Source organism: Eublepharis macularius, chromosome 1 (genome assembly GCF_028583425.1).
Source record: "Eublepharis macularius isolate TG4126 chromosome 1, MPM_Emac_v1.0, whole genome shotgun sequence".
NCBI lineage: Eukaryota > Metazoa > Chordata > Lepidosauria > Squamata > Eublepharidae > Eublepharis > Eublepharis macularius.
In genome coordinates this window covers 199,853,593-199,874,952 of record NC_072790.1, presented here as the reverse complement: position 1 = coordinate 199,874,952, position 21,360 = coordinate 199,853,593, and positions in this window count along the sequence as shown.

Sequence of the window (21,360 nt, the reverse complement as noted above, 5' to 3'; positions counted from 1 at the left end):
TAAAAAGTAATTTCTAAAAGACATCCTCCTTGTAGTAAGAGATGTGGGTGCGGCATAGGTTGGGGGAAGTATATTTATGGTTTAGCAATCAAATGTATTGATTTAGATACTTATACGTCTCCCCCTCCTACTGAGGACACAAAACAGCTTACAACATCATTTTCCTTCCCTCTATTTTATTCTCACAGCAAAAATCCTCTGTGGTAGGTTAGGCAGGTAGAGTGACTGGCCCAAGATTATCAAGCAAGCTTTCATAGCTGGGTGGAGATTCAAACACAGGTCTCTCAGATCCTAGTCCAATACATTAATTGCAAATGCTGCATCACAAACCTCAAGTTACACCTCAGCAACTAAAGCAAGGAATAGGATCAGGTTGCCTCACAGTCCACTAGATCAAATGGGAATGCAAGACTTTCAATCCCTTAGCTGAGCTGAATGATAGATTGACTTTCCTGCTTCCTTCCCATTCTTCTTACACCTAGCACTTACTTTATTTTAATAAAGTACAGCAGCTTGGGAAGTTGTTAAGTGTACAGATGTCAGTCTAAGTGTTTTACATGTCACCAGCTTGAATTCATTTACATTTATTTCCCCATTGTTTTATATCTCTTTATGACAATGTACTGCATAATACAGTTTAAATCTTTAATGTACAACTAATTCTCTACCATTAATTTGTCAACATGATTACTGGATATGCCACAAGTAAAGCAGAATGACTTGAAATATGTACTAGGCATTCCTTAGTCTCTCAAAGAGGATGAAATGACAAAGATTTGCAGAGGAAATTTGTCTTTCTGCCTTGGACTGTCTATAATTTTATGAAAACTGCAATTTGATTGTGATTTTGCAAATGGAAGAATTCTAAATCTTTCCTCAAATAAAAATAAAACATCCATCTAATATATTAATTACCTAAGTTAGAGAGTCCCAACAGAAATGTGAGTTGCAAAACAATCCCAGAGAGGAAGGAAGAGAGACATCATACTTGCCAGTAGCAATTCAAACCATCTTCTCATTCAAGAATTCTGTGAACAGTGCCTGTGGTTGGGATAGATCTTTTGCAACCTCATTGTAGAGTAATTCAAGCTTAAGGCACATCCACTAATTAGAGGTTGCATTTCCAGACACAAAAGGGGATCAAGCCCTGAGGCATCATTGTTTTCCACATGCTCAATTATCATTCTAAATGCTACAGATGTGGAAACTGAGGCTTAGAGACAGAGTTAGTTCTTCATCACTTCATTACAGACTCAAGTAGTGGCTTGCCTGTGTGAATGAGGCATATGACAGACCAAATCATCTCAAAACCCAATGCATTCTTATTTTTTAATATTTATTTATTCAATATAGTTGTACTGTACCTATATTCACACAAAGTGATTTCCAACAATAATTAAAAGGAGAATATGAAATAAACAAGTACACCTTAAAAGACCTGCATTAAACAAGTATTAAAACATCCCTAAAATCAAGAACACCAGAGTAATAAACAAAACAATAGCAACAAATATGTGTGTGTATATACACCAATATAATATTAAAACTTGATTTTTTTAAAAAAAGTCATGGAGCAATTTATATAAAGAAGGTCATGGTGGGTCAAAGAACATTTAATAACAGTATAATCAACACAACACAACCATCAAAACCAACAATAATAAATAAATGCATTCACCAGAAGTTTGAAGTTCAGAACTAGCACCTGGAGGGCATTCCATAATTCAGGAGTCACTTCTTTAACAAAATCTTATTCATACATCCTTGTCCACTTCATATCCTGGAGGCAAATATGAGAGGGCCCCTGGGATAGGTCTTAGCTGCCATGAAGCTATGTATGGGACGAGGCAGACTTTCAAGTTTCCTGGTCCAGGCTTTTAAAATCAGCATCTTGGCTTCCATCAAGATTAGTAGACAGTGTAGCTGCTGCTTTTTAAAAACTTTTAGATTAATTTATTTTTAACAACAAATACAGAAAGTTAATCATGCTATACAAAACTAATATATAATGTGATGTTACATTATACAAGCATTTCCCAAAAGGTACCCAAAAAAATCCCAGCAGCAATAAAGGCACAGAGGATAAAGATGTAGCTGTTTAAAATGGTGTTGCTGTTTTAAAACTTGCAGGATACGTTTCTTAAGTTAACTCAGCAAATAATTTTGCTGCTACATTTTAAACCAGTCGTTTGAGGTAAATCATGTTAACTTACAGTGCATCTACTAGCTGGTAGAGTATGGATAATTGTATCCATTATGTCTGTGATTTACATAGAAAACAAGTCAAAGTATGTCAAGCATGTTCCAAGTTTACATCTTCAGGGATAGAATGTAAGACTTCTCACCACCCAGAATAACTTAGCTATGTGGCTTTGCATAGATGTAACAGTCCCAGTGAAGTAATAGAAGCTTCACCATCACTACTAAGTAGGCACAACGATGTGCCTACCCAAAGCCTATCCACATTTTGTTATGGCCATCTTAGGTGTCTCTCAGTTTATGCTCTAATAATCTGCCCTCTCAATTCACTGCCGCCAGTTAAACCAAGGAGCTAGATGGGATGAGAGAGTACATCTGTGGTCATGGCCATATTCCAGAGATTCACCAGGACTTTAAAAGAAACATTCGATATATGCCATTCAGAAACTTCCCAGTGACTACTAGGATCCCATCCAGATCCCAGTGCCTGCAGCCCATCTTAATTATCTGCCCCACCCCTGTAGAGGTTCTGTGTTCCTGGGCATCCAAAGCTGATCAATGGTCAGTCCGTGACAATGGAGTTATAGAGACATATTTCACTACCAAAGCAAATGATTTTTGTTCAGTATGAAAACTAATTCAGTAGATCCAATTTACACTATCACCTGATTAGTTAGATGTGGAGAAAGTCCATGAAATACTTGCAAGTGTTAACAGATCTACAGTGACCTCACCAAGAACTGTACAGATATATCATATTAGCTCTTTTTTTAAGGAAAAATTTCCCTGTTAATTCCATTAAATATAGCTCCCCTTCCCTGGTGTACAAGGTGTTACTAATTTTCCCCACCATGCTCTTAGCAAGTTATATGTTATTTATAGGGTTAATGGCCGCAGAGACATTCAAACCCTGAACTACCTTCAGAACAGATAATTTGATAAAGAACTTATCTCACAGAATCATTTAGACATCTAGATATAGCCCAAGTTCAGTCCCTGCCATCTCCAGCTAAAAGCTCTCAGTTAGTAGACAATGGGAAAGAACTTTCTCTGCCTAAAAGCCTGGAAGCTGCTGCCAGTCACAATAGACAATAGCATGCTAGGTGGACCAATTGTTTGACTCATACAAGGCAGACTGAAAAGTTTTGAGGGGGAATAGTTTAACGTGGTTTGTATGCAGATAATCCAAGGTACTTCTCCTGTTAAAAAAAGATCTCCATCTCAGGGAGTTGCTGGCAGTCACAGCGGGCCATACTGAGTTAGGTGAACCAATTATCTCCCTTGATATGAGGCAGCTTCACATGTTCTATGATACAGATGATCCACTTCCTTTGTATTTACATGTTCACCATAGAAAGCTGCTAGTGGTCATTTGCAGCTAGGATTACCCTATGGGGCATGGAGTTCTCTTGGAATGACACCTTATTATCTCCAGACTACAGAGATCAGTTCCCCAGGAAAAAATGGCCACTTTGGAAGACTGGCTGCCTCTATGGCATCACATCCATACTGATATCCCTCCCTTGCTCTACCCAGGCATTGCTCCAAATCTCCAGGAATTTCCCAACCCCAGAGTTGGCAACCCAACTTGCAACCAACTTCTTTCTTTTGAAAAATTTTGTAAGGAGGCGAAATGTGGAGGGTGAATCAAGCGATGCCCTCCATAAAAAGACAAAGCACAACTGATTAAAAATTCTAACAGGAAAAAAAATGAAGCGTTCTGTGAAAAGTAAGCATTTAGATACTGCTGTATGCTTCAATTTCCTTCCTAAGTAAAGCCCCTTGCCCTGAGAATGGCAGTCGATTCCATAAATTAACCGAAAATCCCTCTTCTCAAGAGTCTGAGTTATCTCTTTATTGCCTGCAGCTCTGATTTAAAATAGGAGCTGGTTTGTTTACTGTTTTAATTAATGCTCCTTTTCCATGTGGAGCTGGGAAGGGGGGACTGAACTGACTCGATAAACAGGTGTAGCTGTTCGGCATTATATTTGCGATCATTCAGGGCTCACACCAGATTAATCAAGCTTGACTGGACATGAACCTCCCAACAGAAAAGGTAGATCAACTCCACTGGATGCCCAGTAGGTAAGGATTATTTTAACTGCTAGCCTGTGATTGGAAAGGCTTAGAGAAAGACAGTCATCAGTTGGGATTTCTCTCTCTTTCTCTCTCTCCCTTCACTCTCTCCCTCCCCCTCCTCTTTTTAGAGTGCATTTTGAATCTACACTGCAGAACAGAGGGCATATACAAAGCCCCTCAGTTACTTTCCATCCTGTTTTCCATTTAAAGGAGCAATAAACTGTCATTTAAAAAAAAGATAACATTGTTTTTTAATATGATGAGAAGACCCAGGAGTAAAAAAAAACTCCAGGTAAACTACACACATGTGCCCCAGTTTTTTTTTGGGGGGGGAGGATTGTTCCCAAGAAGATTTTTTTATAACTTTCCCACAATGTTTCTAGAAAAACTGGAAAATTATGGGGACTACTAGAAAAAAATTCCTATGAAATATTGGAGGTTTTTAAAATGAGTGCAATGCTTTTAATGTCTTTTTAATCAGATAAGGTTTTATTTGCAGCATAAAATCTGCAGCATAAAAAGTTTATGCAAGACAATCTATAGCACTGAATAATGATGATTCCTATTGTAGACATGTGAAATGTATTTCCAAGGATATAATTAATGTTCAAACATAAATAATTCTGGCAACAATATACGGTCACCATCTAATGGAACCTGACTCACACACACACCCCTCCCACTGTAGCCCAAATCTCCACCCCCACCCGTGATAATATGTTTGATGATAATACATTAAGAAAAGTTCAGTGTTTTCAGTGTTGTACCCAAATAGTGATAGTCTATTGTGACTATATAAGACTGTTTCTGCCCAAATAATACACTTTCTTTTGTTTACTTTCAAAGTTATTTTTTAATATCGGTATTTATTTTTATCCTACCTCTGAGATGGCAAAAATTAGGATATGTGTGCTTTGGGGGCATTTGTAGCTCTCTTTCAAGTTGGTTAGTAGAAAACTATACATATATACATTTAAACTGGATAAATATGCCCAGAAGTACAATGTGCTAACTAATTTGTTAATGATGCATTTATGTTGCTAAAATGTTGCTAAAGCACTAAAATAAGTTTAGGTCTAACAGAAAAGTAATTAACACATATATATTTCACCCCCACCACTATGGCTCTTTTTTCCTGAAAAAAAAAAAGGCGGGAACTATTTTCCCCTGCCCATGTGGCTTCAACATTTTTAGAAATTTCATATCTTTACTGTTGCTTTGGGGAGGGGGACATAAGAGAAAAGAATGTAAAAGAGAAAAGAATGAGAAAAGAATGTAAAAGCCTGCATAACTGATGCTTAGAATGCTTTTTTGTTTCTATTTTTTGATGTATGTATATAGTTATTGCAACTGGAAACTAGATGAACTAGCTGGGAATTAGTAATGGGGAAAATAAAATGACACTTGATCCAAACAAGACAAACAACGACAATCACTTATCTGAGGATGAGTGTTGTACATTTGCAGGACAGGGTAACATTCTCCCTGAAAACAGTTCTGCATCCATTACTACTTCTGGATGGCCAGGTGGTATCCAGGGCTCACCAGTATGTCCCTTCATACACAAAACAGATCATAGTTATTAATGCTGTCCAGGTTAGCGTTGTTGCATGGGGAGCAGCCTTTGAAATGTGTTCAGAAAGTGTGGTTAATCTAAAAAGTAGCTACTCAGTAGCTGGTAGGAGCAACTGCCAGGCCCCCTCAACCTCCTGGCGGGGGATTGGGGCCTGGCACTTACCTGTGGGGGTGGGTGGTGCGTGCGTTCCATGCTCCTGCAAGCACGATGACATCACTTCTGGGAAGTGATGTCATCACATGGCCCCTGGGAGGGTGCCCACGCTATACAGGGGCCCAGATTGGGGCCACTGCGGAGCGCGGAAGCGCTCCTGCCCTCCACGGTGGCCCAAAATGCGCCTGTTTGGGCCCAGATCGGGCTCATTTCAGGCTTGTTTTGGCACAAATCGGGCCTGCTTTGAGCCACTGTGGAGCGGGCCTGATCCACACCAAAACGAGCCTGAAACAAGCCAAATCTGGACTGAGACAGGTGAGTTTGGGGCTGCTGTGGAGGGCAGAAGTCGCAGTGGCCCAAATCTGGGCCTGATCCAGGCCAAAACGGGCCCAATCCAGGTGGCTGCAGTGCACAGGAGCACGCAGCGCCACAGGGGAGCACGGAAGGTGTGCTCCCCCTGCTGGCCAGGTAAGCAGGGGCAGAGTGTGGGGGAGGGATGGGGGATCCCCCTGTCATGAGCAGGGCTGGGAGAGGGAGAGAGTGAGCGAGAGTCCAAGACACAATGGGGTCAAGAGCCAGAAAGTCAGTCCGTCAGTGGAGCAAGCAAATGAGAATCAGAAAGCCAAGCCGAGGTCAGAAAGCCAAGTCATCAGTCAAACACGGAGACAAGCAAGGAGCGGTCGAGGACAAAGCCAAAGTCAGGAAACAGGAGATCTATCCAAGCGAGGGCAGGGTATGAGGCAGAGGTGACGCTTCCAGGAGCTGAGCTGCTGGGCACAAGGAGTGGTGAACGACGTTGCTCCCACGCTGGGCCCTGCCCAGCGTTCTCCTTATATGCTCATATGATCAACTCCCATGGTCTTGTTGGAGTTGGCAGGGGCTTCAGCAGGCTGGCCGATTTCCCAGGGACATCTTTGGCATGGCGGCACACCTCACAGGACTGTACATACTGGGCTACATTGCCCCGCACCTGAGGCCACCAGAACTCTCAGGAGAGAAGGTGTAGGGTCTTGTACCGCCCAAAGTGCCCCGCGGCTGGAGTATCATGAACCAGTTGCAGCACCTCCCGACGTAGGGACCCAGGGGGCATATAGATCCGGTCATTGTCAGTTAGAAGGTCCTGTTGAAGCCAGTACACGGGTGGGTCCGGCTGGGCCGGGTCACGCAGGAGCTGAGTGATGCGCCGGGTCCATGGGTCATCCTGCAGGACTTGCTGGACTCAGAGTCGCAGGGAGGTAGGCTCTTCTGTTGCCGCAAAGACTTCGGGTGGAAGAATTGAGGTGGCAGCGGGGTTTTTCTCATCCTGTCAGGCAAACTCTGGTTTCTGGGACAAGGCATCCACCTGTTTGTTCTGGGCACCAGGGACGTAGCGGATGGTGAACTGGAACGGGGCAAAGAACAAAGCCCACTAGTTCAGGTTCCAGGTGGTTTGGAGGTGCTCCAGGTTGTGGTGGTCTGAGTGCACAATGATTGGATGCCCGCTCCTTCTAGATGGTGCCTCCGGTCTCAAATGCAGCCTTGATGGCCAGCAACTCTCTCTCCCAAATGGTGTAATTTAGCTCAGCAGGTGTGAGATGGCATAGTGGCATAGTGGACTTTCTGGGGAGTCCTGTTGTGCCAGGATGGCCCCTACCGCTGTGTTGGAGGCATCAGCTTTGACGATAAAAGGCCAATTCACATCTGGGTATCATAGGACGGGGCCAGTTGCAAAGCGGTTCTTCAGGGTTTGGAAGGCCTGCTGGGCTTCTGGGGTCCAAGTGAAGGGGACTCGGGGTCAGATGAGCTGGGTTAGCAGGACCGCCAGTTCAGCAAACTCAATGATGAACTGCCTGTAGTATTTTGCGAACCCCAGGAACTGCTGGACATCCTTCTGGCTCCTGGGGGCCTGCCAGGAGAGCATGGCATCGACTTTGGCTGGATCCATCTGGATGCCCTGGGCCCCAGAAATTCTACCTCTGTCTGGTTGAACTCACACTTCTTGAGCTTGGCGTACAAACCATGTTGTCTCAGCTGGCGGAGTACGGTCTGGACATGCTCGGTATGCCTGGCCGGGTTCTGGGAAAACACCTGGATATCATCAAGGTACACGATGACGTAGTGGTCCAACAGGTCATGGAACACATCATTTATGTACCTCTGGAAGACCAAGGGCGCATTACACAGGCCGAATGGCATGACTAGATATTTGAATTGGCTGTAGTGAGTCCCTACGGCAGTCTTCCATTCATCCCCCTCGTGAATCCGGATCAAATTGTACGCCCCTCGCAGGTCGAGTTTGGTAAAGCGGGGTGTTCCCCGGAGCTGGTCCAGGAGCTCTGGAATCAGGGGTAGTGGGTAGTGGTCCCGGATTGTGATCTGGTTCAGGGCCCAGTAGTCATGGCTTAGTCTGGGTTCCCCTCCCTTCCTTTTCACAAACAGGACTGGCGACGATGTGGGCAAGGTGGAGGGCCGGATGAAACCATACTGTAGGTTCTTAGTCAGGAATTCCTGGAGTGTCAGGCACTCAGGCTTGGTCAGGGAGTAGAGGCGGGCTGTTGGTAGGGGCTTATCAGGTATCAGATTAATAGTACAGTCATACGGCCGGTGAGGCAGCAGCTGGTCAGCTCCTTTTTCCTTGAACATGTCTGCAAATTCGGCGTAGTGGGGTGGAAGCAAGGCTCCCTGAGTGCTTGCACTGGAACTGGCGAGCAGCCTCCGGGAGGGGACCAGCTTCATGGAGGGAAACTGGACTACCTGGCACCTCCAGTTGATGAGGGGGTTACCGCTTGTGAGCCAGGTCAGACCCAGCACGACAGGGAAGTGCGGCATGCACTCTTGAGGGTTACTCTCGAGGGTTACTGGACTGGATTTCAGAAGGTGCCTGTCTATGACTTCCACCAAGGAACTAACTTGCTTCTCATGCATGGGGACGCTGTGCTGTCAGGCGAACTCTTGGTCCTTGAAGCTCCGAGAAGCGCCAGAGTCGACCATAGCAGTCATTTCCAGGCTCCCCCAACGTTGAGAGCCCCATTGGTACAGATGTCTAGCCCCGGTCTGCATGGGTTGCCACGAGCCGGGGCCTGGAGAGAGGCATCATGTATATATATGTAGTTTGGATCTAGTGCAAAGGGGAAAATTAGGACACACACCCTGGTGGCCAGGCTTGCTGATTAGCAATGCCAACTTCCAGATGGAGCCTGGAGAGCTCCCAGAATTACAACTGATCTCCAGGCTACAGAGATCAGTTCCCCTGGAAAAAATGGCAGCTTTGTAGGATGGAGTCTATGACATTATATCCTGCTGAGCTTCCACCCCTCACCAAACCCTGCCCTCCCCAGGCTCCACCTCCAAATTTTCCAAACTGGAGTTGGCAAGTCTAATACTGAGTCACCTCTATTCCAATCCTTATCACATTGTCACCAGTTACCACTAACTTTCTGTAAACCAAAAAAACACATTGATTCAATGTTTACATAAGACAGATGTCCATGCCTCAAGTCTTGCAGGAAGGAAGGTACCAATTCTCATGTATGCTGACGACGCAGTCCTCCTGTCCCAAACAAAAATTGGTTTAAAGCGTGCCATAAAAAATTTAGCAATCAATGTGATACTGAGCTTCTGACAATTAATTACTTGAAATCCAAAATTATATGTTTTAGTAGACACTTTAAAAAAACTAACTGGGAAATACATAGGGACACTATAGATCAAGTTAAAAATTTCCAATACCTAGGAGTCATCTTTACATTTAATGCTAACTTCAAAGACCATACGATTTCATCAGCAAATGCTGCAGAAAAGAGTGCTAATGCCATCCTTAGATTCTTCAGAAGAGAAGGTGCGGGCTTTATACCTGCAGCCCTGAAACTATTCCAAACAAAATCATTAGCGCAACTCTTAGACGGATCACAAATGGGACTAACTGCTAATGTTAAGATCTTAGAAACAGTTCAATCTAAATTTCTCAGATCTCTATTTAATGCACCTAGATGTACTCCTAATGTCATTCTTAGGCAAGAAGCTGGTTTGCCCAGAGTTGAAATAAAAATCTGGGAACATGTCATCTATTACTGGCTAAGAATTCATCTTGAGCCAAAGGGTTTAATTCCCTTGTTGTTAGCTTCTGACCCTTATCCTACATGGTGCTCAAAGATAGCTGATAAAATTAAATTGATTGGCTTGGACTCGGTAGCCCTGTTTGATATGGGACTCAACAAAGCAAAAGCTTTAATCACCCAAAGGCTAGTTAATATAGAGTCCCAAAATGATGAGGCAATGCTTCCTGTAAGCTATAAGAGCTTTAAAAAAGGACTGAGTTACACCATATCCCCATATCTTTCGGACATTACAAACGAAAAATGTAGATGGGCCTTCTCTAGAGCACGATTTGATGCATTCCCCTCTGCAGTTTTGTATGGGAGATTCTCCCGCCTGCCTTTACAGCAGTGGTGTTGTCCCTGTTCAAACAAAGTGGTCGAAAATATCACACACATACTTTTGCATTGCAAATTCTATCAAGAAGAAAGGATACAATTAATTATCCCATTACTCTATAGATTTAAACCACTAGAGTATTACATGAATTTTAGTCCCGAAACCCTTCGGGTATATCTTTTAGACAATAGCCAGAGAACTGTATCTTACGCAGTTGCAAAATTCTGTGTGACAGCACTCAGAAAACAGTATCATTTGACGAAGGAAACGTCAATTGCTGGGAAGTGAATTAACTAAGTGAGTGAGTTTTTACTGTTAGGTATATGATATATATATATATATATATATATGATATCTATGATTTTATCTTTTATGTATTTACTCATTTTAGGTATTTAAAAACTTCTTTTTATCTGTATTTTACTTGGCTGCTCTTGTGACTGTAATAAACCCTTTGATTGATTGATTGATTGATTGATTGATTGATTGATTGATTGATTGATTGATTGATTGATTGATTGATTGATTGATTGATTGATTGTAAATCAAAAAGCACCCTAGGTACAAAACAGCCCCAGAAATCTATGCCTTTTCTCATTGGGGTTAAAAAAACTTCTCCCATTCATTGACCAGGGAGCCAATTTTAAGTGCCCTGGAGAGGTACAGCCCTTCATTACAACCAGATGACCCTTCATGATAACCTGGAGAATATTTTCCTCATCTTAGAGAGATATATTTATGGGGTGAAAAATTCCCTAGGATTGTGTGTGTTATGTGCCGTCAAGTCGTCTCCGACCTATAGAGACCCTATGAATGAAAGACCTCCAAAACATTCTATCTCTAACAGACCTACTCAGATCCTGCAAACTGGAGGATGTGGCTTCTTTTATTGAGTCAAGCCATCTCGTTTTAGGTTTTCCTCATTCCTGCTGCCTTCCACTTTTCCTAGCATTATTGACTTTTCCAGAGAATCTTGTCTTCTTATGATGTGACCAAAGTACGATAGCTTTAGTCTTGTCATTTTAGCTTCTAAGAAGAATTCAGGTTTGGTTTGATCTAGTACCCACTTATTTGTCTTTTTGGCTGTCCATGGTATCCACAAAACTCTCCTCCAGCACCACATTTCAAATGAATCAATTTTTTTCTGGTCAGCTTTCTTTACCGTCCAACTTTCACATCCATACATAGCAATGGGGAATACCATAGTTTGGATTATCTTGATCTTGGTTCCCAGTGAGACGTCTTTATCTTTAAGGATCTTATCTAGCTCTCTCACAGCTGCTCTTCCAAGTTTCAATCTTCTTCTGATTTCTTCATTGCAGTCTCCCTGTTGGTTGATGATTGAGCCAAGGAATAGAAAATCTTGAACAACTTCAATTTCTTCATTGTCAATTTTAAAATTGAGTAATTCGGTGGCTTTAACTATCCAGATTTGAAAATTTATGCAATAGCAATTAGACTAGTGAATGCACTACAGCTGCTACAAACTACAGAAATAAAGATATATGTATGTATGTATGTTCAAACTATAGAAAACCATGACTGGAGCTCTTAACTGCTTGTACTATACCTCACTATTAGAGCAACATCTTTCTTTTGAGTTCATTTCCGCAGTAAAATGCAGAAATGAAAACGTCCGGAGTCGGTCCACATTAGTTCACTCACACCCAGGACTGCAATGTTTAAATATTCCATTTCTTGTTTTACGATTTGTAGCTTACCTGTTTTCATACTTCTCACGTTCCATGTTCCTATTATGTGTGTCGCACAGCTTTGGACGTTCCTTTTGCATCTATTCACGTCAGCAACTGGACATCCTTTCAGCTTTAATCCATTCCCATCATTAAGAATAGTGCTATTCGTACTTGTCCTCGGCTCTTCCCCAGTAGCCAATGGAGTGCCATCTGACCTGGGGGTCCTGTCTTCCAGCACCATATCTTTTTTTCATTTTGGATTGTCTCATCATAGGGTTTTCAAAGTAAGAAATTAGCAAAAGCAGTTTACCATTGCACTTTGCAGTACTAACCAGGGTTAGTTGAAGTAACACTGCCATTGTCTGTGAAAGATCCTCCATCAGTATTACTTTCCACTACTGCTGCTGCCCAGTAGCTAACCTTCAAGGACTCTTCTGCTCCCATCACCATTGGTACATTCCATTCTGCCAATGTGACTGTTGATTCTTGAAGGGGGTGGATACAGTCTGGTGTCTCAGCTTTGACCATTCTGCCTTGAGTGACTCTTCCAGATGTTTAGACTCTTGACCAAGCCTGTACTCCTGATGGTGTTGCTCTCAGCTTCACTGACACACTCAAACCCCTCACCGCATTAAGGTGTGTATCCAAGAAGGGGTCCCTGGGATTAATTTGAGATATTTTTAGATATTTTCCTTTAAAGTTCATGACAGTTTATGTTTTTTGCATAATATCTTAGGTTCAAAGCAAAGTTTTTTTGTAGTTCCAAATTTAAAAAAAATGAATTTGTAAAGGAACCATACTGGTGTGTGTTCTTCAATATGCTAAAGAAGAGGGATAGATCTATGTAAAAGAAACATTCTGTCTCATGTCGAAATGTATTTCAAGCTTTGGATGTTTACTACTGTGAAACACAATGATACTGCTGGTCCATCTAGCCTAGCAGTGACTAGCAGAGGATTTCAGGGTCTCAACTACAAATCATTCCCAGTCCTGCTCACAGAGATCCATTCACCTGGAGATGTTCAGCCTCTAAGTTATCTGTCCCCCCTAGGCTTTAGCAGCAAAAATTATCGGGAAAAGTGGATTCTCTTTACCACCAACACCCCACCAACACATCAAGCTGCATTATCCTGAACCAGACCCGTGAGCTGACAAGGTGAGTATTGTCTTCTCTGATGGGCAGCAGCTCCCCAGGGTCTCAGGCAGAGGTTTTTTACATCACCTATTACCTGATCCTTTTAAGATGACGGGGACTGAATCTGAGACTTTCTGCATACAAAGCAGATCCTCTACTATCCTTCAAAGAATGCCTTGGAAACTATTCAGGCCTTTTCACTTTTGTAAGAAATTATTTTGGACAGGAATTTCTAGCAAGAACTAAAAAGCATATTTCTCAAGCAGGTGAAAGCACTGTAGTTTACCCATACATCGCACATGTACACACACCTTATTATTAAGAAATTAGTTATTTGGCATTTAGAACGCATTCTGGAAAACAATCAAAGGTACTGTTTTGTGATACTTGTAAGTACGTGGAATGGCTACGCAACTTATGAATATTTCCTATTGCCATTTCTATTCCACATTTTTACCTCTCAGCTCTGCCTCTGGGCATGCGGGCTCCATTCCTTGACCCTACTGACCAGTCCTAGGGTGGGTGGGACTGGCCCTTGGGTCCTGAGCTGGATGGTCCACCAGTTGCCAAATGTATGCGTTCTAAGAGTTGGCAACTGTACCTGTATCCAAATGGGTCTGTACCCAACTTTTCAAGGAGAGGATTTGTTTCCTGAACTCCTGCTCATTGTTTTCAACATTATCAACAGAAGAAGCCTTCCTTCTGTACCAGCACCTATTCTTATTATATTACTAAGACCTAAGAGAACAGAGAGCAATGAAAGTTGAAAAACAGTCCAAGGCTTAGCAGGGTTTAGTTGTGAACAGAATAACAAAGAAGTGAGTGCTCCTGCCCAGCTGCAGAGTGCTTTCACTTTCACCCTACAGATGTGCAGAAGTGTATTGTCCTATTTAATTTCTTTTTTATCTGTTGCTTTGTCAGTGTTTCTCTTTTTCTTTATGTCTGCTGTAGAATATAATGTTTTGTTCATTTTACTTGCATGTTTTGTATACTTATTTTTAGCCTAGGACCTGCATAGAAAGAGGTCCAACCACACATGGTCCTGGCACTCTATGATGTGGAGTTCCAGCATCATGCCTAGTTTGGGTTCTAAAAAGTGGCTGTGGGAGTTCCAGTATGAATCAGGGCTGTCCCACTGACAAAGGAAGGGGAGGTTAGCTCATCTTTTTCATACTATTTCCCTGAAAGTTGAGTGTAGCCCCAGTAAGGGGGGAAAGACTGATATAAAACAGGTATCTGTTTGTAACCCAGGCAGGGCTGGAAGAGTTAAACCTTGTTTCCCAGAGCCAGAGCCAGTTTGTCCTTTTATTACTCTCTATCATCCTGGCTTAAATAGTCTGGGAGAAATGGACAAGGCACCTTCTTAGCAACTTCCATCTTCTCCCTCCTGATCTCAGATAAGAAGCAAGAAATATAGGAGGCAACACAGTTTCTTTGACCCATCTTGTGAATCCAAAATAAATGCCTATGAAAAAAGAAACTCGGGAGATATCAATGGCATTAAAGTATCTTGTTGCAGCTATCAGCTCAGACTTCAGCGATGGTGGCTGATAGAGTAGCAATACCTACTGTGCGACAATAAACCATTTATCTTATCTGTGTTTATATGAGGCTAAATGCTGCCCTACTGTGTCAGAAACCATGGGGGAGCCCAAGGAAACTGCTTTGCAGTATCATTGTGGAGCTGGCTGTGGTAATGTTGCAGATTTTCAACCTCTTTCCCCATTCCTCTGGAACTTTGTGGTTCCCAAAAGCTCACGGAATATACCCAAAGCTCAGGAGCTTTCTACAACAGATTTCCCAACTCATCTTTTAAAAACATATATGGAAAATTAAAATAAGGGCTAAAATAGAAGATGCAGGTCTTGAGATTTGTTTGCATCAGGAATGTTTCATGCCATCTGTTGTTCTTGACATCACACTTTACAGTATGATATAATGTACAAGTTGTCACATGTGCCTCTATACTTCCTGGTTCTTATCTTTATGAGCTGCAGGTAAAAAAGGAAAGGCAGATTATTAAAAGTGCATAGGAGATGCACTGAACCACAAAAAAAAATAAAGATCTCATTACATTTCAGATTATGCAAAGTTATATAGAAGTGGAAAGTGCTGTCAAGTTACAGCCAGCTCATGGAATCCCTGTAGGGCTTTCAAGGTAAGAGACAAATAGAGATAGTTTCCCATTGCCTGCCCCTGCATAGTAACCCTAGACTTCATTGGTGGTCTCCCATCCAAGTACTTACCAAGGCTGACCCCTGATTAGCTTCTAAGATCTGACGAAATCAGACTATTCTGGGACATAGATATCTATGCAAATATAGAAGCTTATTCTGCACCTATATCTGCATCTGCATCTGTTTGATAGGATATTCCATTGCAAAAAGGCAAAATATAAGCACTACAAAACTGGTAAAGCACTTAGCAAATTAAAAGTGACAGGAATAATAAGTGCAGAGGAGTTAGCCGTGTTAGTCTGTAGTAGCAAAATCAAAAAGAGTCCAGTAGCACCTTTAAGACTAACCAACTTTATTGTAGCATAAGCTTTCGAGAATCACAGTTCTCTTCGTCAGATGCATGGAGGGCAAGAAGAAACTGGTCAGATATATAGGTGGAGAGGGGAGGGCGGAGTAGATGCAAACAGTAGCTTCTGATATGGAGATCAGTTTGCTTCTGTTAAGGAAGTCAGTTACTTCTGATAATGAGATAACCATTCATAGTCTCTATTCAATCCCAGCCTGACGGAGTCAAATTTACATATGAATTCCAATTCAGTAGCTTCCTGTTGGATTTTGTTTTTAAAGGTTTCTGTTGAACTACAGTGACCTTTAAGACCTTTAAGAATAATAAGATAACTAGTTTGGTGTAGTGGTTAAAAGCAGCAGGACCCTGTTCTGGGTTTCATTCCTCACTCCTCCACTTGAACCCAGTGGGGTGACCTTGGGTCAGCCACGGCTTCTTGGAGTCTCTCAGCCCCACCTACCTCACAGGGTGTTTGTTGTTGTGTGGATAATAATAACATACTTTGTAAACCACTCTGAGTGGGCGTTAAGTTGCCCTGAAGGGCAATATATAAATTGAATGTTGTTGGTTGTTGTTGTTGTTATAACATCCGTAAATTGTCAAGAGAAACATAATAAGCATAATAATCATCATAAGCAAAATTCAGCACTTTTAAGATTCCATTGATCACAATAGAAGAATTAAGAATGTGTTTAAAATTCTCTCGCTGAAATAACAAGGCTTCAAAGAATGTAAAGATATTAGGTTGCTCTGGTCAGCTTTACTGAATTTCACTCAATTTCCTTTCCTACTGCAGCCCAGCCCCACATGGCTTTTGTACGTGTAGATCCCATGAAACCTATTGTAGTCTTTTTCTTTTTCTTTTGGTGTGGCCAAACAGGTTGCCTCTTTACCTTTTTACCAACCGAAAAAAATAGTTGGACCCATACTGTTATGTTTTGATTTCTCTAGAAAGCATTAGTGTTAAAATTGCTCTTCACCCAGTGAATCTGTAAAGTATTGATATCCTGCATGTCCATTATATTAAATGCCCATGTACATGTACCATAGAACTCTGGCCCAATCAGGGTTGACAGACGTGAATTGATGGATGACTAGAAATATGTACATGAACATCTGAGAACCTTGATTGAGCCAAAGTTCCAAAAGACATTTAGGGTGAAGCTACAAGTGACGAATGACACTTGAACGGCAAGTGTATTTCTCCCTGTTCACTTGCACTCCACTCAATCCACTTGCCGTTCAAGTGTCATTCGTCACTTGTAGCTTGGCCCATAGATATTTAACAATGCTTATATGACACCCATGCTTCATATATTTGCTGTGGCAGGTAACATTTGTAATTACTGCAGCAATTGTTGTGTGTGGAACTGAACGCTGGCAGGATAACATCCCATTCTTTTACTCATTGATGCACTGATATGATTTTTCCCCTTCTTAACTCCCAACCTTACTGTAGTTGGTCTGCAGTAGAACAGCAGCATTTTAGTCCAGAGGTACCTTAGAGACCAAGAAGATTGCGGGGCAAGCTTAAAGTCAGGGTTCTAGTGCAGGAAAAAATACACAACAGCTTTTTGGATAAAATAGGCCACAACTTTATTGGTTACAGAAAAGGAAAAGGAGCATTGGCAGCGTAGGGCACGGATCCCAGCATCAGGTGACCCGCCTGCCAGCCGATGACCCTCTCACCCCCTCAGCCCACCTGCTGAAGGAGGACACCCCGGGATGATGGTTGCGGGGTCCACACTGGGCGGAAGCCTCTGTGTGGTTCCCCCATCACCTGGAAGCAGGCATGCCTTGGCAGCCCCCCGAGCTGGGCCTGCCGCTGCCATGCCTGGTCCAAGATCCCTTATGGGGATCCCCATATATGGGAAAACAGTGCCTGCAGGCCCTGTTTCCCCCAAAGGGATCAGTGCCTGCCACGCGGTTGCAATTCCCAGCCAGCCAATCATTGATGCTGTCTGGGTATTCAACTGTGGGACCGTTGCTGGACCTGAGGGAAGAAGTTTTCCCTCAGGTCCTCACACAGCCCACTTAAGCTGGGGCCCGGAGCGCATGCCCGTCAGTCGGCTCTGGAACTGCGAACTCCTCTCACCTGACTGACGGGCACGCACTCTGGTCCCGGCTTAAGTGGCCTGTGTGAGGACCTGAGGGAAAACTTCTTCCCTCAGGTCCAGCAACGGTCCCACAGTTGAATAAGTGGAATATCTCCTTCAGAGATATTATGGTAAACACCACCCCTATAGTGACACCAGTGAAACATCTGAGGAGATTCTTCCAACCTCAGGAGGCATCAAGAGGAACACAGGTTGTCCCCCCCCCCTGCAATGCTGCTGTTGGATTAATCTTCTTTTGTCTGGTCATATAATAAGAACAATTTCAGGCCTTTGGCGTATATGTGCACTCACAATAACTTGCTTTTGTGGTTAGCATTGGATCACCTCTGAAAGCAGTTTTCTGTGATTTTCTGCTCCTATAGTCTTCCAATTGAATGCTGTTTCAGCATCATCCAAAGTATGTGTGATTGAGGAACAACTGTAGATAAAACAGAAAAAAGAAGGAGCAGAGAGGGAAGTGCTGAGCAATTCTTGCAATGGCAAAAAATACCAAAACAAAACAGGATTTTTTTTCTTGTATCAGCTGCCATGAAGACATTTTTATATGCAATCTAGTACTTTACTTGTAAAAAGAAAATGTGTATAAAGAGCTTTCCTCCTTTATGCATTACAGTTTTCAGCCTCCCCCTTTTCCAATTTATTAAATTTCGAATTAACATGTGTTAAACACAGGTTGATTCTGTTTGTTCTGCCACATAACTTGCTTTTCTAAGTACTTAGTAATAGCTGTAGTTAATCTATTGACCAATGGCTTTAGCAGCAGGTGGCCATAAGACCCAGAGGCCAGCTCTGACAAGGCCTACAGAAAATTCCAGAGGGTTCTTTGTTACCTGGGCTGGAATGGAGAAACTACTTGTTTGGAAAATGTTTCTCCTCCCACACAACATCTTCAGTATTTAGAGCCTTTTGTGAGCCTAAGTCTGAAGAGAGGGATTATGAAGGATAGCTAGTTAAAGCAATCGTCACTTCTAGACATATACCCATAAAAGGGCATTAAAAAGTTTATAAGCTGGCTGTAGGTAATTCTCATCCAAAATGATATTAATCATTTATAATAAATTAACATTCTGGGGATTTTGCTGGTTTAAATAAATTACAGATATAATTATTTAAAATTAGGAGGAACTGTTAAATATATATAAAGTTGTCTCCTATTAACAAGATTCCTAATAGAAAATACATTGGAATAGTTAAGAAAGCAAATAATGGTCTCTTAAGCACTTAAGCTTCTGTTTTTATCTAACTTCTACAGTTGTGAGACTGTGGTTTAATAATATTCCTATAACAAATAATGTGAGTGTTATTTTATTTGCAATCATATATCACAGCTGAATCTGGAAAAAATTACTTAATGCCAGGAAGATTAAAAATAAGGATAAATGGATGAATGGAGCTTTTGTTTTTTTATTACTGACTTTAAAAATCTTGATAATGATCTAAGTACCTATGATATTTGTCCGCATGATAATCACAAGTTAGGCTATTATAACTGTTTTGTAAGTGGGAAATTAACCCTCAAAGGGAGTGACTTGTCAACCAGTAAGGGTGCCATCCCCCTACTAGTGGCAGGGGATCCCCTGCCTTAGCCCCTAGTCTCCCACTTCTGATGACCTGCTGGCAGAGGGAAATCATCTGAAGGAGGCACACTTAGTGTTTGAGGGCTATTTTTAATGAATTGCCCCCCAGCATGACTTGTAGGTTCCCCGTTACACTGGAAAATAACATAATTTTCCAATGCAATAGGGGAGAGCAAGAGTGTGTGCAAACTTTGCATGCATGTTATAATGGTAAGTACCCCACTGCCCCCCACCCCACCACCTCCTTACCCATTGATTTAGTCCCTGAGGTCCTGGCAACCCTAATAAGAAAGCACATGTCACTGTCTTCTCGTGGAACTATAGCCAGTGTGGTATAGTGGTTAGCTTGTGGGACTAGGACCCAGGAAACCCAAATCCCTGTTCTGCTGTGAAGCTCACTGAATGACCGTGAGACAGTCTTAGGGGTGAGGGTGAGAGCTGTATACAATGTCCTGAGCTCCTTGGAAAAATAGCAGAATAAAAAAAAACTATAGAACTTAAGGTTGCCCTTGCCAGTTGAAGGGGTAAGGGACATAATGGCCATTGTCAACATGATAGCATTATGCCACTTATGAGAAAAACCTGGAAGTGACTCATGCCACTCTAGGAATTGCCAGAAACTCTATGGTAAAATTGTAGAATTTGGGCGATTCCTAGAGTGGAGTGATATGATGCTGTCTTATCAATGGTGATTTTTACATTTATTTTTCTCCCATCAGCTGACAGATCAATGGCAGGCAGTGGGGCTTGCTGGCAGGAAGTCTCCAGCCATAGTGGTGACCCTATAGAACTATGTGCTGTCAAAGTGTGTGTGTGTGTGTATAAGGAGTTCAACAATATCAAAAAATTTTGAGCATATATGTTAGTTAAAACACTGATAGCTTTAACTTCTCCCTGATTCCAAGTATTCCATGTGAAGAGAGACTTTGACTTGAGTGAACTTTATAGTAAGTTCCTATCAGCATTATTGTTGTTGCTTTACCACACTGCTGATTAGGCTTCTTCCAAAGAATCCTAGGAACTGTGGTTTGGTGAGGTGATCCCTAACTCCACCTTCTAATAGAACTACAGCTCCCATGTTTCCCAAAGAGGAAATATTAAGCCTGTAGTGTAGTTTATGCTCTAAGGAATCCTGTCCTGTACATTCTAAGTCCAATAGGAAAATCATTGTTCTACAATAGATGGTTTGCATAACAAATAGAGTATGTTTTATGTTTGTGTGATTACATAGCTTGAAAAATCACTTGGGCCAAGTACTGGTGGAGAAGCACATTGTCCCAAATATATACTGGACCAAGTCTTCTCAGAAACCAACTCCATATCTTTTTGGGTAACACATCTGCTCAGGATCCTTTTCAGTCTGGTTTCTGGCTGGGCTAGGGGACAGAGATGGTGCTAGTAGCCACAGATGATGATCTCCATCTGAACTTAGACAAAGGCCATGCCACTTTGTTGTTTCCTGTAGATTTGTCTGCAGCCTTTAACATGTGGATCATGCCATCTCATCGAGACATTTCAGGGGATGTATTTTGAATTGGTTGAAATTGTTCCTTACCAGTCTCAGAGAGTTGCTACCAATTGTCATCAGTGTGGGACTCTGGATCTTTTCCATTTGTTCCCACAGTGACTAAGCAAATTAGAGCCAGTTTGGTGTGAGAGCCAGATTGGTGTAGTGGTTAAGCGTGTGGAACTCTAATCTGGAGAACCATGTTTGATTCCTCACTTCTCCACTTGAAGCCAGCTGGGTGACCTTGGGTCAGTCACAGCTTCCAGGTCTCTCAGCTCCACCCACCTCACAGGGTGTTTTGTTGTGGGGATAATAATAAAATACTTTGTAAATTGCTCTGAGTGGGTAAGTCATCCTGAAGGGCAGTATATAAATCAAATGTTATTA